Raw genomic sequence first — 18648 nt, 5'->3', positions numbered from 1 at the left:
GCCTCGTAATCTGAGAGTGAGATCAACAATCAATGGAAGGAGAGAAGGAGAAGACAAGACCAATCGATGCCTTTTAGAAACACTATGGTAATTTGCACTTATCAGTTTGGAGCAGCTGACTGCTATGAACTTCAAGGAATTGGATCACCAATAGATAGAAGTTCAATTTGAATCCCCAAAATGTTTTTAACATGTTTGTAATCATGGTATTTTAACTGACTTGTCTTGAAATTGCAGTTCTGTGCAGTACAGTGTGAGTCTGTTGTTGCTGCTTTTTGTTCAGTTCAATTCAATTTTAGTTATATAGGGTCTTAGTAACAATCGCCTCAAGGCGCTTTATACTGTTTGGTCATGCCACTACAATCAGACAACCCTGATGAACAACCACCTGGCGACGTTGGAAAGGAAAAACTCCCTTTTAACAGGATGAAACCTCTGTCAAAATCAGGCAAAATCGCCCAGCAGCCTAGGCCTTTTCCAGCATTACTAAGGCATGGGTCTCCCTGATCCAACCCTAACTATAAGCTTTACCAAAAATGAAAGTTTTAAGCCTAATCTTAAAAGAAAATCCAAACTGGGATCTGCTTCCACAGAACCAGCTCCGGGGGCCTGTAAGCTGACGCCTCTGCCTCACATTCTACTTTTAAATATCCTAATAAAAGAAGGCTGCAATCTGAGAGCAAAGTACTCCACTGTGATATGGTACTGTGAGGTCTTTAAGATAAGATGAGGCATAATTATTCAAGACCCTGAATTTGAGGAGAAGAATTTTAAATGTAATTCTACATTTAACAGAGAACCAACGAAGACAAGCCAATATGGGAGAAATATGCTCCGTCATTCTAGACCCTGTCAGTTCACTCGCTGCAACATTTTGGATCACCTGAAGGCTGATACTTTATTATTGGTAAAGTATAATACTATAATAATTGTGGGAAACAATTAAGAATGTCTTTTGACTTGTGGATCTTTGGTCCTAAACTGGACTAATTCAAATTTTGATGGATGACACTGGGATATCTGTGGTCAGGAGGTAGACCTGAGGTAGAGGTAGAACTACTACTTGGAATATTGTTGTTTCGATTCCTGGCTCCTCCAGTCTGCATTCCACAATATTCTTGGGCAAGATACTGAACCCTGAGTTCCTCTCGGTGCATAATCTGAGTGTGAATCCATGTGAATTCTAGATAGAAATCTCTTTTGTGGGTAAGTGGGTGAATGGGACATGTTGTATAAAGCCCTTTGAGTGGCAATATATATATAGCAATATATAGCAATATATAACAACCAGTCTATTTGCTCATCAAGTCATCAGCCAATGTTATAGCAATCATTTCGAAATAAAAAAAACCAACAACAAAAAAAGCAGTTACCAAAATCATTGGTCTTTAACCTCTTGGCTAAATACATTAAATATTTTTTCAGACATTTCAGTCAGGACTGGACAAACATACAAATTGATGGACAGACTGTAGTATAATTACCTAAAAACAAATCTCTTTTACAAGATATGAAAAAATGACTTCTTTCATAAAGCAAATTACCCAAATACTGTGCTGCAGTAGAACCGTCAGACATTTTTGGCAGTCAGAGTCAGCTGGCAAAAAAAGCCTCAGTACTTTTCAGGCTTGGCAGGTAGATGTTACCACAAGTTGCTTTACTTGTTAGCCAAAATCATCCTGAATTTTCTAAAAAGCCAGAGCTCGCTAACACGGGTGTATTTTATGAGTCCATCAAATTATCCCAGCGTGATGTTGTAATGCTAACAAGGAAGCAAAACAGTTGTGAAAGGGGCTTATTAAATGTCACTTTTGAAACTGCAAACAACAACTGCAGGGCCCAGTGCTGTAGTCATTCCAACTAGAAAACATTAGGGACTAAAAACAGTGATGCAACAAATTTATCTTCTGTCTGAGATGAAGAAACTAATGTTAAAGCATGCTAGTGATTACAAAATGAAATGCATCAAATCCACTTGCAATGTGACTGAGTTCCCTTAAATAAATTAAATCTTGTTGCTTAAATGCCAATTTTACAGGTAGCCTTAGGATTGAATTCAGTCCACAATAAAAACAACCATCATTTCTACCTTTTACTGCTTCCCAACAGATGTTAGCAAATGCCCCAACAATTAAAAACCACAAAGCGTTGAAGAAACACATGACACATACCAAATATTTCCACTCGATTGGCAATATTTTAAATCCTACACAGGCATCTGACAGTATTCCATCAATTATTCAGGAGGAGTAAAGACTCACAAAAAGTACTGCACCCCCGGCTATGCAGCAGTAAATCACTGTATAGCACACCATCTGCTGCCTGTCAAAGCCAACGGTTGCTGTGTGCACAGGAGTGCAGTGCAACACTGATTCATAAGTCCAGGGTGATTTCCAGTGCAGGTAAAACAATTCTTTTTCTCTAGATATTTATTATGCCTACGCTTGGTATTAACAAATGATTTCACAATATACACAATATTAGCAGTCTGACCTGAGCTGAAAGCAGTGCAAAAAAGTGCCAACATTTCTCTGGCTGTAAAAGGGTATTAAAAAAAAATATGTCATCAAATATTTATCGCCCACAAGATGGGATTTAAAGATGATTCTCCATCTCGTTGCTGGTTCCTTCACCTTCATTAGTGTTGCAATGCTTAACCTCCTCCTGAGACAAAATATCCCATATTCAGACTTCAATAATGCAACGCCTTCATTCTTAGGGCTGAGGGCTGGCTTGCCTGATGTCTGACTAATCGCTGACAAAGCTATGGCTTCACTGGCTATTTTTGGGCACATAAACAGTGGAGTTTACAACAATATTCCACTACTTTGATATAAACCAACACAAACTATCTTGTTACCAACTGAATCTTTCAAAGTGAGCTTGGTTTCTGTGGCTTCTTCTTTAATTAACTTAATGTCTCCATGTAGTAAAAATAGCATCACTTCCATTAGTTAACTGTCAAAGTGCAATGACTTGGTTTAGTATTAGCTGAGGCTTTCCAAAAACCCCACATATTCAAAAAAATCTGTTGGAAAATGTCTAAAAGAAAACGCCCTGTTGTGAACTGCATTATGTCCCAAACAGAGTCAATGCGGTTCTCATTATGTTGTTGATTATCAGTTATTCTGCATGCCAGACTCAATATTCTGTTTTGCCATTCACCCAGTCAAAGAATGACAGTCTAATTATCTGCTGTGTTTACATTTCCCGATGTCTTCATGTAAGACACTGGCTGCATTTCACCCATTCCCTCTCTCTCAGGGAATCCTTTAAAATGTTGATTTAAAGGATTCCCCAAGGCATGTCTGTACATGAAATTACACTGCTTTGAAAAGAATAACACTGCTTTGTGTCTGACATAGTTTTTGCCATAAAAAAAAGCCTGGTTAGACATTCCTATTATGGTGCCCATTTCTCCAGTCTTTGAACAGAAAAATCTATGAATATGCAAATGGATTTAAGAATTTGTTTGCAAGATACAAGATGACTCATGTACATGTGCGTGTGTGATGAGCTCTTTAAGCTAAACTAGTTAAGTTGTCACAAATCTTACTAACAGGTCGATGCCTCAAGCTTATAAGTGCCAGCGGAAAAACTGCTCCATTTTCAGCATTAAAACATCCAAGTGAAGCAACATTAACTAGAAGAATTAATGCCCAAAGTTTCCAATGATAAACTTTTACTGTTCAAATTTTATATCTAAATTCTGCTACATTGCTCCCTTTTAGTTAAATTAAGTAATAATGTTTTACTTTTTAGTGTCTGAAACCAAGAGGCAAAATTATGTCTCCCACATTAATTCAGCAATTTATTAAGCAGTGGCCCTCGGAACAGCACTGTACCTCCAAACAGCAGCACTAAATTATTAACTCCACCACATTTAACACATTGCATCATCTCAAAAAAGTGCCACTGGCAGAGCTTAATGTCAACCAATATTTTCATTAAAAATTGATATCTGTGAATGATTTTGGCTTCAAAGAGTTGGAGGAGATCTAATTCCAGCCAGTATGTCCTCAGTGTTTCATGCCTGTCTGATCTGTACTTCCTAATGCCTGTATCTAGACATAAAAACTATGAATTTAAAAGGCTCAGCTAACAGAGACGTGCTTCTTGAAAGGCCAAAACAAACAAAAACTAAACAAAACAACAAGTAGCAGATGCTGTAAAATGCTGCACAACGCAAATGTTTCACAAATCAGCGGTTCAGTTTTGCTCTTCAGTTTTGCTCCAACATTGTGTCCTGAGAATCCCACAAGCGGTGGCAGCTTTACCACGAGCTTTATAAAATCTGCACAATACAAACTGCACAGTTTAACTTCGATTGCAGCTTAACTTTCCAATTTGGATTCACTTCTTCAGTTTGTAATATGAAAATGGTGAGACTGCAAAAATGAAAAGAGCGTTTGTAAAGAGATTCTTCAACTTTTCAGCCACATGCTGGGAACTAGATAAGGAGAAAATGTCAATTTCAGTATATGCATGAATTACTCTGTAATTCACAGTTTCACTTTGCTTTCAGAGTGAGAGCAGCGCAATCAGCTAGTCACCATTAATTTCTCATAGAGCTCAGGCCAGCATGGAGTCAGACAACAGGCTTGACAGCTCAGATAAAGCCAAGCTGAGACGTTAACCACTTTTTGCTAACAACAAACAAATTTCCATAATTTGGTTTCATTTTATATATGTAAGACTTTATAACGTTCAAGACATGATGCGGTTACCCCCACTGTGGGAGTCGGTTCCTTTTTTTTGATGGGGGGCACTTTAATTGATTGTACTTCATTTTTGCTTGCCACTAGAAATTGTACTACCTGTAATGACGATCATGACAGTAAATATTAAGGCAGAAGTATTTAATTTGTCTATTTTTAAAGACAGAGGTAAATTCAGAGCATTCTGCAGTAAACATATGCTTAGACAATAAAATGTAAGTGACGAAAACAACTGATGTCAAACAGTTCAAATATGAATATTTCAGCTCATGTATTTAAGTGCTGTATTGTTGTTCGACTATAAGAAACTTGTGTAGTTATACACAATCAAGGTCCTTTAAAAAAGGAACCTTGATTATAATGATTATGTGAATTACAGGCCGATCTCTAAGCTCCCGTTCCTCTCTAAAATCCTTGAGAAGATAGTTCTTTCACAACTCCAGGCGTACCTGGATGAGAACGACATTAATGATAAATTCCAGTCTGCCTTTAAACCACATCATAGCACTGAAACAGCGTTGCTTAGAGACCTTAACGATCTTCTTCTAATTGCTGATACTGGACGCTCTGCGGTCCTAGTTTTATTGGATTTATCCTCGGCCTTCAATACGGTAGATCACAACATCTTATTAGCGAGGCTTGAGCATACTGTAGGCATTAAAGGTGTTACCCTTGACTGGTTTAAATCATATCACTCCAATAGGTCCTTCTTGGTCAACCTGGGCACCTGCTCTTTCTCCGCTGCACCTGTCTGCTGTGGCGTGCCTCAAGGATCTGTGCTGGGCCCTATTCTTTTCTCCCTCTATATGCTCTCTCTAAGCGCAGTCTTTGAGAAATACCACACCGCTTTTCACTGCTATGCTGATGATATACAGATCTACTTTGAACTAAATGATGATCTTGTTTGTCCTTGTACGGCTTTCAAGAGTGCATGCGTGAGGTCAAAGAGTGGCTCTTAGGAAACTCTCTTATCCTAAATGATAAGAAAACTGAAATCGTGGTATTTGGCAGCAACGTTCCCCGTGGCCAACTTCATGATGCCTTTGGTTCCCTTACCAGTTCCCTCTCTGACACTGTTAGCAATTTGGGCGTGTTGCTGGACAGCTCTTTCAAATTCGATAAACAAGTGTCTGCTGTAGTCAGATCTAGTTTCTACCAACTGCGTCTCATTTCCAAGGCTAGGCAGTATGTTCCACATAAGGACCTGGAAAAGCTCATCCACGCCTTTGTGACCTCTAGGCTGGATTACTGCAATTCACTTTATTTCGGTCTTCATTCTGCCCTTCTTCATAGACTGCAAACAGTTCAAAATACTGCAGCACGCATTCTGACCAGAACTGGGAGGTTTGCCTCTATTACTGTTCTAGCTGACCTGCATTGGCTACCCATTAAATACCGCATCCAATTTAAAATACTGCTGCTTACGTTTAAAATCACCAACAACACAGCACCGAGCTACCATATCGAACTCCTTAAATCGTATGTTCCCGCCAGAGCACGAAGATAATCTACTCAGTTACTCTTGGTGCAGCCTAGATCTCGGCTGAAGTCTAGAGGTGACCGTGCGTTTGCCTTGGCTGCACCAGAGTTGTGGAATAACCCTCCTCATGCTATCCGGGCGTTCGATTCTATCCAATCATTTAAATCACGGTTAAAAACCTATTTGTTTAATCTCGCTTTTCCTGCTTGTTAATGCCTGTACCTGACTCTTAGACTTACTCTATTTTCCTTTATACATATCTTTTAAGGCTTGTGCTTTTACATTGTTTTTACTTGATATGTATTTTATGCTACCCCTGTGTATTAGTGACAATGACCTGTTAGTATATTTGGTACTTTGCTAAGGCCTTATAATACTCATGTTACTTTCTGTCTTTTATGTTAAGCACTTTGGTATACAGCTAGTTTTTAAATGTGCTCTATAAATAAAGATGTATTGTATTGTATACACAATTATTATTATTTAACATTACCAATGCCAATTAAGGTGAAATAACATGGAGTTCTAAAAATCCAAAGACAAAGCTTAAATTCAAATTGCTCTCTGCTGCATCACAAACTTATCTCATGGGTAAAAACTAATTCAAAGAGCAAAGTAATGCCCAGACAGTGATCAAAGAGCATGACAAATCAACAGTGAAAATGGAGCTGGGTAAGAGTTATGTCAATAAGAAGGGAGGATGTTTTTGGACCCAACTTTTCACGAAGCCTTCAAGTGTGATAAATGTGCTGCGGACTATAGTGTCAGGAGATAGTCTGTCATGAAAGACAGCAACACTGGCCAGATGACGTGGAAAACAGCGGAACACTGCATTTGATCAGGTTTCTTTTCCGAGACGACACTAATCTATCACATTAGGCTGAAATCAGACATAACCCTGATACACTCCAGCTAATCTAAATACGTCATCCATCACTGATAACAGCTACCAATCAGCAAAATGGGAGACGATAACAATAACATCTATTTCTACATCTGCTTCTACATTCCACCTCTGTCCCTGCAGGCACCCAAAGTAACCACCAGTGTGACTTGTTAGAGTTGCCTCTACCCTGGTCTTTGTGTGTTTTCACCATCTTTCTTAAGGCAGAGCAGCTAACCAAAAAAACTGCCCACTGTGTCAAGGACATTTTCATAAATCTGAGAGAGAGAGAGAGAGAGAGAGCACACCACCCTTCAAAATATCACGCTTTCTTTCACAGTGTTTCAAATGCATTCCAATGAGGGGGCACAAACCAGCCATGTCCTAGATAAACAGTGCCCTGCACTGCATTGAATGCCTCTCAATTGCAGTAGGGTTTACATAACGGCAGACAATGCACAAGGATGCACATCACTTCCAGAACTCAATATGACAAAAATACAGACTGAAAAGCAGAATCCTTGTTATTAAAACAAAAAACAAAAAAAAACAATGGATGATCTCCAAGATGACTTAGAACACACTGAAAATAGAAGCTGTAGAATAACGTGAAGGTTTTAGTTACTTTTTTAGGGAAGTTATATTGCTCCTGTTTCTAGCTTTCACTGTTTTTAGTTTCTCCAAGAAGTGATGTGATCCTAATCTAATTGATGACATTAAAGATTCATGATAGAAGACACGTGGTTTAGAATTAGTGTATTTACTCAACAAAATGATGGTTCCCTTGTAATGAATAATGCCATACTGAGACTACTGGTTAGAGCTGTGTATAGTCATGTGAGAGTGTCCCTAGTTTAGGCTGAGGCTAAAGAGTCAAGTATTGACAAACCATTGCTTACAGCAGAGAAACACACAAGGGAAACCTGGGGATGGAGATGATGGTAAAATAATTCTTGAGTGGCCCTGGATGTCTATTTGAAATATCACATTAATAAGGTATAAACAGTAATAACAATTGCTTGGCATTCAATAATTCAATAAAGGAAGAGAATGGAGTAATAAAATGTTTATATTTTTGCAGTTAATCTCATTAAAAAACAATCCAAAGAAAAATTAAACACATTAGTCCATGGTAACCCCCAGCTTTCAGCATACAGCATGCCACAAGATCATAGCACTTGCATCTTGATGTTTCTCCCCATTTTGTTTACCTGTTTTTCCTCCTGAGTTGTCAGATATTATACAACCACTTGCACGCACGCAGCCTCTTGGCGATTAACACAGCTAAGATTCACAAAGCATTCTTGTTTAATGAAAAAAGACGCACAGTTTGTAAGACGACGTACAGTGTGGATCTCTGTGTCTTGAGGCTTTTTGAGCAGTGATTCAGGAAGACTCTCCAGATAAGAATAGAGACCGTGAAAACTATATATTCACAGATATATATAGCTCTCCACATAACAATATCGTGAGAGGGTTTAGAGAACTGGACAAAGCATGAGAGCAATAATTTTGATCAATATAGTCCATTGAATGTCTTGTCCCTCGTGCAAAATAGATTTTGCAGCCCTCCATCATGATCTTGGAGGCACCATCCAATTTGCTGTCAAGTCAATAATCTCTTTGGGAGAGATCGAATCTGCAAGATTCCCTCAACTTGGCAGTAAGACACAGCCAAAACACACAAGTACTCTTCACTTCACTCTTTGTAGAGGGAAGTTAGATTAAAGGCATTTGTTTCTGCTTGTTTCTAACACCTCTCTGAAATGCAGCTTCACTGAAAACACATTAGCTGAATACAAATGAACACCAGGAATCTTTTATTCTGGGAACGACAGCAACACAATGACCTGAGTGGTGAATGAGTGAAAAGGATGAATCAACACCCAGTGGAGCACCTTTAGCTTTATAAAGCACCATAAGTGACCTGCCACTCGCACAACTTTACCGGTGCACTGAAGTTACAAAACACAATGGTAATGCACTTGAAGTCAAACCCAGGCATCATTTGCTAGTATGGCTAATGTTATATACAGTGCTGTGCAAAACACTCATATATCTTGCTTCCAAGAAGCCAAGTGGTCTTAAAGCACAGTTTTCCTTTGCTTGTTCACTCAGAGAGAGATGGAAGTATGCCAAACAACACAGGGACTGGTCTTAATATCAGTCATAACATGTCTTATGGAGTGATGAATCTAAATGTAAAATGTTTAAATCATCATCAATGTACAGAGGAGATCGGGAAAGAAGGATAACGATGAGTGTCTACAGCTATCTGTGAAACACGGTGGAGGCTCTGTCATGGTTTGGGGCTCAAAAATTGATCAAACAATAATTGCAGAAAAGTACATTCACCTTTTGATCCACTTATCATTACATCTGGAAAGGTGTTGGCATGGTAACAGCTTCATTTTTCAGCATGGCATTGATCCCAAACACACCGCTGCTAATACAGTAAAAGCCTGCAAGCATAGAAGGTACAGTCATGGACTGACCTTCCCAGAATCTGGACCTCAACATTACTGAAGGTGTGTGGGATCAACGTGTGTGGCTATTGATTATATTTTCATAGTACAATACATTCTGTATTGTTTTCTTTTGATACACAGTGATCATCTATAAATTACATAATGGCAAATGTATGCTGTACAGAAATTAAAATGCATATATTCATGTAAAATACACATGATAATATGACGAGTAAAACATGTTCTTGCTTTCATTTTTTAAGCGTATTATTCTTTCTTATCGCCTACTCTAACCAACAGGTACGCGTAGCAATACGCACATGGATTTTTGATTCTGTATTCTGTGTCCTTTGCCTGCATACCGGCCTCAAAGAGAAAGAAGCAGCTCTCATGCTGAGCACCTACTCACGCAGCTAAAATATTCTCTTTCCTTCTTTCTCTCTCTGACTGATTATATTTCAGTATTCCTCTAATGAAAAACACAAATTCTTGTACACCTAATTTTTAAACAAACAGATCACACAACCTTGCAGGTTACATGGAACAACAAAATTCTAAAACTCTTCACAGCAGCCTGCGGTCTAAATTCATTTCAAGACATTTCAGACTCGGTAGAATTTCAAAGCTTGGGATTATTTTAAAGAGGAACAAAAAAATCTTTTTTTAAGGTTTTCTGTTGATGCTTGCACCGCTCCGAGCGTTCTGCATGTCAGATGGGCAGATCTTCACTTGGCAACACTGAGAAATGGCAACTCGGCTCTCCCACTGCAAAACCCCGTGGGAATGGAGGGGGAAGGAAAACAGAAAATGTCTCTTCATTTCTAAGATTTCAGGGGCCAGAAAAATATATTTAATGAGGCTTTGTGTTGTTTCTCTGAGGAGCAAAAAAAAAGAGAGAAAAACTTCAGATTGTGCTGCCAAATGCCTTTTGGAGTAGACTCAGATGAAAAAATATAGATGAAAATACACACAAAGCCCTTAAAACTGTATTTTAAACACACACAGACCCTGGGGGTGTGTTACCATAAAAACAACTGTTGACAGACATTTATAATGTCCACTGTCATTATTTGGGCAGATCAAATCATGGCTCCAAAGCAAAACTGTTATTGCAGTGATGTGAATAGTCTTGTACCTTTCTCTGGTTTCTCTATTCAAAGCTCAATTGAATTAATTTCAATTCAAAGGCTGTACTTGCACCACATATTGTCGGGGTTGTAATTTTAGTGTTATTTTCTGACTGAGAATGAAACTCTTGTTAATACCAGCTTCCTAAATGTATATAGAGAGGCCTGGAGCCCAGGGGATGCATTTCAAATGCCTCTGTGCAATCCCTTAACCCTCTTGACAAGGACGGATCTCCAGAGTAGCTTTTAGCAGAAGCACTTCAAAAAAGAGTGTCACTATTATGAGCAGAAAATCAAAAAGGATATAAAATACAACATATGGGCAATACAGAGGACACTTTCATATTTATTTCACAAGACTGTAAAGATTTACTTTAAAGCAGTGAGGCCATAACGGCTGGGAAATCTTCAGCAGAATAGTTGCCAAGAACTCTGAGATGTTGAGGTTTGGGTGCAAGCAGAGTGTGATATAGATCTGGTCAATAAACAGCCTCCTGAATAGAGTGAATCTAAACAGGTTCCTAAACTCTGACAGCACCCAAGACTAACGTATTTATACATGTCAAAGCCTGAGGTTATTCAATCTGGGAATCCACTGAGCAGTGTGCTTACTTAGCCCTTGGGGCCAACAGTCAGCTTTTTATGGTTTCTGGTATAACCTACAGATATCCAGGCCATGACTCCTGTGTTCATCTGCTGGTTGCACATATAAAAGAAAACAAAAAGGATACAAAAGGCAAAGTATTTTAGCAAATACAATCCCTCTTTCGTACCCCCAAAGAGTAGTAGTAGTTGGCTGATTTATATTCATGCAACTACAAGAGAACAACATCAGAAACCAGAAGGTTTCTGCCATAAAAAATATTTCCCTTCCTACAGATTCTACAAAGTCATATGCACAATATGTTCACAGACTTTAGAATGCATTAAATGTATGCCTCCACAGACATTCATTCAGTCTATAAGTACCTAGCAAACCTTCATATTCCATGTACATTAATGTAAATGAAGGTCCCGTGTCTATGTGAAGTGATTAAATGGTTGAACAGGCAGATGATTCTAATGCAGGGAAGCTGTGTTTAAAAATAAAACTACGGAGAGAAGAATAGAGGATGTCTCTGAATACAATGAGGCTAAAAACAGCAGGTTTTCTGAAAAAATGTCAACACAATCTCACCATGTTAAAAAGAAAAAAGCCCACAACACAGAATCTGTAAAGATGATGACTTAATATGGAAATTAAAGCAACAACTCCTCCTTCCTCAGTCCCATTCAAACAGAGAAGATAAGAGCTACACCAGATGTGTCATATAGGAAGGTGTTTTTCTACAAATTGGATGATTAACAGAGCAGTGCAGCCAGCATTGAGACATTTGGCTGTGGGACGCAGCTCAGTGAAGAATGATTGGCTTTGAGGGCCAGGGGAGCAGATGAGACAGGGACATGGAGCATGGAGCTGGACTAAAAGACTGAGTGTGCCCACTTGGTTTTCTATCAGGATATCACTTCCATACTGGTCTGCCTGTGCCTCTTAAAGAGTGACTCCACCTATACAAAAGGGGCTATTTCTGTATCGGCAGTGTTACGCCGACTTGCTCTTCATGGGACGTTATCTCTGTCTTTAGCTCCACCCTCTTAACATTAATTATGCAGCTCAATGCAGCACTCCAAATCCCTACTGCAGCTCACCCACACTACAATACTCCACTGCTTTCTCCCACTCTCTGTCTCTGTCACAACCAACCCACAAATGAGTGTTTCTCTCTTTTTCTCTTCAAGACTACGTTCTCAACGCTCCCTAGTCAAAGACAACATTTTCCTTCTGCGAATATAGACACTTTAGACAGGACAGAAACAGTTCTCTCTTCCCTTTGTCCGACTTCATATTAAAAGCTGAAATGATTAAATGTGTGAAACATAAGTAGGTTGAACAATCGATTTCGAAACCACTGTTTTGATTTTTTGTACCAGATGGCCTCATGAAGGAAATGTTTCAATCCAGAAATAGAGTAAGCAGCTGATGTTAATGGGTACATTTATAATGATTGCGAGTTGTATTACTATCTTTAGTTGCAGTGTGACTCACAAGCAGCTCATATTTATATTGTGTCATTTCCAAAGCCTAGTGCTGATTTTTCAGTGCAAATCAGAAGCAAACAGTCTGATGTGGCAAGGAAACACACTTAACAGCTCAAACACCTGTCTGGCAAGGTGTAATTGACTCAACCACTCCTGAGCACAATCACTGTTGTGTCACAGGAAGCAGAGAGAGTCCACACTACGCAATCTGAATCAGCCACATCAGCAAAGTAGATGGAAACCAGAAAGCGTAGAATGAGAGAAGCTCTCACACTCCTGCCAACCACCCCCCAGGCAGGCAGTGGGATGGAAACGTTGCAACTGTTTATGGAAGCAGAAACAAGCTTCTCTTTCGTTTCCTAGAGCTTTTCACATGATTAAGATTCATTTTACATTTGCATGCATGTGTTTGCATGTGTGCACGTGCATGTGTTTGAGAGTGACAGTGAGAGAGTATTACTTGCCTGGCCAAAAGCTGAATAATTAATCCTACAGAACTGAAGTGTGAGGCTACAGTTTAAGGTATTTATGCATAATGTACTCTGCCTGACATTAAACTGACTAAGGAGTGTTTTGTTTTGGGTTTTTGTTTTTGAGCCCACATCAAGTGAAGGTCTTGGAAGTTGTTTGTGGGACTGTTACTTCATATCTGCCACACATGCCTTCATCGAACAAATATGAAGCCAAAGGTATGCAAACTCCAGACATTTAAAGTTTTATCTGGCTTGCTTCCCTATACATGCATTTAAATAAATTGCTCTCCTCTGTTTGCAAAGATGCTAGCTCTTGAACAAAAACAAACAGTGAGGCAGATGTTCCTAATGAGGAAAACATGGCCAGAGAAGGTGGGATCATTTAGTCAGTACCCAGCAAAGTGAATGTGCTATATGCTTACATAATCCAGGGACTGACTGTGAATTGACTACTCCCTCTGTCTACAAGGCAATGCGCTAGCAGGAGCAGGTCGGCTGTTTTGTCACGTTCACCATGTTTCCATCGCTCTTTAAAAATCCGTGCATCACCAGACGTCAAGAATGAACACCGAAGAGTGAACAGCATTTTCTTAGGTTGAGGTTGCCGTTCTCCAGCAGGCAGCCCTCTATGCTGTGCTGCTCTGCTGCTGCTGCAGGGGTCTTTTCAGTGCATGGAACCGGATGGTGAACAGAGAACACAGCGGGGGCTGGGCACTGCAATGTACTGCAGTGCTCGTAGCTCTGCTATGCACACCCACTCTCTTCCATTCTTGCTCTGCCTCTGACAATCTCTCAATCTCTTACTCTATCTCTCTACCCTTCTCTGGCCAATGGTTGTATCATTTGTCTTCCCTCATCTCTTCTCCTCAGATTCGTTATGTGCTTTTCCTGCCTGCTTCTCTCAACACTCTTATGGTTGACTGCAATCGATATTTCCCTTGCTGTCTCTTATATTGTTCTTTTAAACTACCCTACCCTCTGTTTCTCACATGGACATAGACATGCACATCTATAAGACTAATACATATATACATCAAATAACCTTTACCTGGAGAGTTATCTTAGCCTGCTTCTAACCCCATTATTCCAGACTTCCATTTTTTCTCCAAATGGAGTAGAATATCTATAATTTACATCTCTATATTAGCAGTACAAGTACACATACACGCAATGTCATTGGCACCACTTGCTGTGTTTATCAAGGTGTCATTATAGCATCCCCAAGAGAGACTGCTCGGCTAAAACATCTGCAGCATCCTCTATTTGCATTGGAATAATCTAAACAAAATAGCCTGGTGAGTTTTTACAGCACCTCTTCTTATCCTGAGATGGGCAGTTTTGAGATTGTTGCTAAATGTACAGTGACAGCCGTTGTTGCTCCGCTATGTTGCCTCCACCATCATTTACAGGGGCACACTAAACGCCCATGCCGCACAGCATGGGACAGAGGATGTCACGCTTGGAGGATGAGCAATGACAAGCCCAGCAGCTGGTCCCTTCCCCCAGAAACTTCACAACTGTTAGAAACAGTTACGCTAATGACTTACATGCAGTGTTTACAAAGTTATCGAGATAAACCTTGCAGGCAATTTGATTATGAAACAAGAAACCTCTTTCAAAGCGCTTACACAAATAAATACAAGAACATGACCGCAAATGTTTTTGGCGTGACTCATTCCATCTACATTCCATCTAACAGCAAAAGCTTAACCCTCCTCCATCTCCCACACTCTGCATTTATCTTCAAGATGCTGTCTACTTCTTGGAATGGTGAGGGGTTTCATATCTATTTCCCATTAAAGAGCAGAGGTTTCTGATCATCACTTCCTGAATGAGTTTTACAGTCTGGCAGCAGCATCCTGCAGAGACACTTTTGTGGTCGCTTCATAAAACAAAGCTCTGTGTCACAGCAGGTGTCAGAGCCGTATGAAGAAAAGTCATTGCATGTAATTTTCATTTTTTTTTGCAAGCGATTTGTAGAAAACATAATTAATTGCTAGCCACTGTTAACTGGAACGATGTGTTGTTTCTCTTTTAATAACATTGTCATTTGGATTTTGGGTGATCACTCAATAAGTCCATGTAAAACCCATTTGTCAAGCTTGAAATATCTTGCTGCTGCAGTCGGATTGATGGAAGGAAAGCTGAACAAAATCTCAGCGCTGACACTCCCACCTAGAGCATACAGCAATAATACAGGTAGACAAGGCCGGCCAAAACATTCTTTTTTCCTTTTTGTGTGTGTATTTTCTTTTCAAAATGAAACTGTGAAGAAGCCACTTTTCAGTTCCTTCACAAAAACACAGCTCTTCTTAAGGTAAACTGTGTTCCAGAAGAAGAGAGGTGTATGAATAATGAAGAAGCAAAGCCACACAGCCATTGCAAACGTCATATAACAATTTAGAAAATTTAACCAGGCAGGGTATTACATCAGCTAACCAAAGATAATTAGGAATGCCCATTAGCCTTCACTAAACATTGGTTTGCTTCAAACTTTATAAAGGAAGCTCTTGCATAAGGTCCCTGCTATGTGCACTGTCCATGGTGCTGAAACAGATTACATTTTCTTCCCAACCCTCTTTATATAAGAAAGTCTTGAAAACTTGAAACACAAATCTACATTACGATCGGGTTTAGATGTATGTCTCGTGCTTATAGCTACTATCAGAGTACAAGGTACGAGCTTCACTTTTAACTAATATGAAAACACAAAAAAAAATGCTCATCCAGTATTTTCAGCATCCTCATAAACATGTTAAGTCCATCTATTATTTTTCCCTGCTCTGCAGCAGGCCAGTGTTCACAGACATTTTCAGCAGAGAAAACACATAGTGCCCACTGCTGGACAACATCACATCTTCATTCAGAAATGATCAAGGTCAGATATACAGAACAGAAAGGAGGATATACTAAATTACTGCAATTTCTCTTAAATAAAAGAATGAAATCATTAATATAAAAACATATAATTATGAATAACCCTTTTAACTGTATGTCAACTTACTATCCTTTGTTGTTTGAGCTAATTTTTAACAATAATAATAATTCATAATATTATTTCTATCTTTTTGTGTTTCTTTAGTACACTTTAGTCAGTTCAGCCAATCAGAGAGCCCACTTTTGCTGCAGGCTTAGACTGGAGGAAGTCCCAGAGCACCGGATAAACCAAACAAAAACTAATCGCCGGTCTCAAACACTATCAGAGCCAATTCAAACAGTTATCTAAGCAACCCCACTGACACTCCGGGTACACAACGAGAGCGTGCAGGATAAAATTATAATGGGCTGACGTAGTCTTTTTACCACACTAAGCTTATCATAGTGTACCTATTCACAATATAAGTAGCAAAACTTCACTTATCCCAAACTGGGATAGGTGAAAACGAGGTAAAACTGTGAGAGCAAATTTGGGAAGCTGGTAGCTGGTTTGGGTTGCTTCATCCTGGCACTGTCTGGATGCTGAGGCAGCTCTGCACAGGGATGTAATGGGATACTGCAGCACTAGAGAACCGTGTGCACAGAAACTTGCCTAGGAGCATCAGGGAGTCCCACACTAACCTTCCCCCTCCCTCTTTCTCTCTCCTTCTTCGTTTTCATCAAATATTATGCAAAAAAGAAATGGAAACAAACAGAGATCCATGTATGCATTTAAAAGGGAACTGTGTGTGAAGAACTAAAACAAGGAAAAGAATAAGTACACTCACTAACAGTGAACACAGAACACAACTTCAGAAGTGAAATAATCCGGCATGCTTGCAGGAGAATGCAGCTGCTTACCTTTTGTGCAGGTTGCTCTCTCCTGGACACGGAGTTCTTCCCCCTTCTCTGCAGATTCCCAGACACTTTGAGATAGAGAGAGAAATAATCAATCTCTTCTTACTTTCTCTTATTTCCAATTTCAGAATGAATAAGTCAGGAGTCTAACATAGCAGTGTAGACACACCTTTACTCTGTAAACTCTGACACACACACACAGACTCCCATTCAAATGCACCCCAAGACTGGAGTACCCAAATTGATAAAGATCTGCTCAGGGGAGGGATAAAAACTACACACACTCACACACTGCAGTTTTTTTTTTCTTTCTCTTGCTCAGCCGCTCTGCTGCTTTTTTCCTGCTGTCTTTGCCTGCACTGCTTCCTGATTGGCTAAGCTGCTCTTCAATAACATAAGCTCTCCTCTTTAATTGGAAGGGAGCCAGTTATGTGGTGCACCAGAAGCCCTCCCGCCCAGCTCATCTCTCTTTTTTTTTTATTCCTTTTTTTCCCTAAGTGCCTGTGGAAAAGAATGCTGAGCTCTGCAATTTCATACGCATTGAGCAAAGAAAAAAAGGGACGAGAATGGGGAGAGTTTATCAGTGTTTGTGCGTGTGGGGGGGGGGGGGGGGGGGGGGGGGGAGTGGAAATGAGGGAGAGCAGCGGAGGCGAGCCAGTGTACTGCAGTGGGACAAGCAGACGTTGCATGGGAACAAAGAGACAAGGGGGCTATAGGGTGGGGTGAGAACAGATTTCGCTGCACCGTCCAACACCGGCAGCACGTTGACTGTGACAGCAGGTCAGATGAAGGGAGATTTCCCTGTGCTCACTGCAGCACAGCTAGGTGGCTCTGCTGCAGTGTGGAGTCTAATTCCCAGGCAGGAAGGGGGATGGGAAGGAAGGAGGAGGAGGAAGAGAGAGGAGGCTGGTTGCAGTGATACCAAAGTCTCCCAGCCAGCCTGGATATATGGGAGGAAATGGGCAGCCATCCGCAGTGTGCACAGCGGTTAATGCCTTTTCTTCATGAATTATTGAAAGTGCCCCAAAGGAGAATGGGAGGCTAGCAGGCAGCACACTGTTCAAGCAGTCTCGCCACTACTGACGTTCGCGTTAATTACCAGCACCTGAAGTGAATATCATCGCACAGTTAGATGAAGCCCCCTTTAGAGATTGCAATAAAATATCTTGAATGGAAAATGTATGTCATTACCTCTCCCCTTTCCACTTGAATTTCATCATGCGTTAAAAGGCTTTCCCATACTGGAGAAAATGGATGTGCAGGATTGACTTTGTGGTGTCAAATTCCCTGCTCTCTTTCACTCACATCTGGTCCATTGTTCCTCGGCTGCATTAAAGCACAATACCCCAGCAGATCAATAAAGAAGCATACAATACCTTGAGCATTTGCAGTGGCCATGATGAGCACTCCAGAAGTTATATGATGACCAGAGAGAAAGGTACTGTTTGCTCAACCAACAATGTAAATGCTTAGTGAAAGACGGGGGAGATAAAGAGATAACTGACGCTTTATACTCAGTCCCGTGGTATAAAACACACCATATGAGATATTAAACTGAGTTCATCCGGGTTCATCTTAATTTAGTGATGAACACAGATTAAAATATTTTGGAAGTAGTCCCAACAGTCATTACAAAAAGGTTCTAT

The 18648-nt window shown here is 40.0% G+C and overlaps 1 protein-coding gene across 3 annotated transcripts in view; it reads right to left on the bottom strand.

Annotated features, from left to right (window-relative positions):
* Nucleotides 1-18565, bottom strand: part of LOC146645344 (synaptotagmin-2-like) — a 70685-nt gene extending 52120 nt beyond the window's left edge. The window contains exons 1-2 of one of the 3 annotated variants that reach the window (XM_085395027.1): nucleotides 18194-18565; nucleotides 17006-17070 (exon numbers count right to left, since the gene is read on the bottom strand). The gene's annotated coding sequence lies outside the window, so the exon portion shown is untranslated. Of the gene's footprint in view, nucleotides 1-17005; nucleotides 17492-18193 lie in introns of those variants that run through there. The other 2 variants (XM_085395026.1, XM_085395030.1) reach the window with 2 other exon arrangements.
* Nucleotides 18566-18648: the final 83 nt, after the last annotated feature.

The sequence above is a fragment of the Rhamphochromis longiceps genome, linkage group LG20 (assembly GCF_057381845.1).
Source record: "Rhamphochromis longiceps isolate RC_006_pf linkage group LG20, R_longiceps_female_GT1.1, whole genome shotgun sequence".
Lineage (NCBI taxonomy): Eukaryota > Metazoa > Chordata > Actinopteri > Cichliformes > Cichlidae > Rhamphochromis > Rhamphochromis longiceps.
Note: the sequence above shows the minus strand (reverse complement) of the source record. Positions and strands in the feature narration are given on the sequence as shown.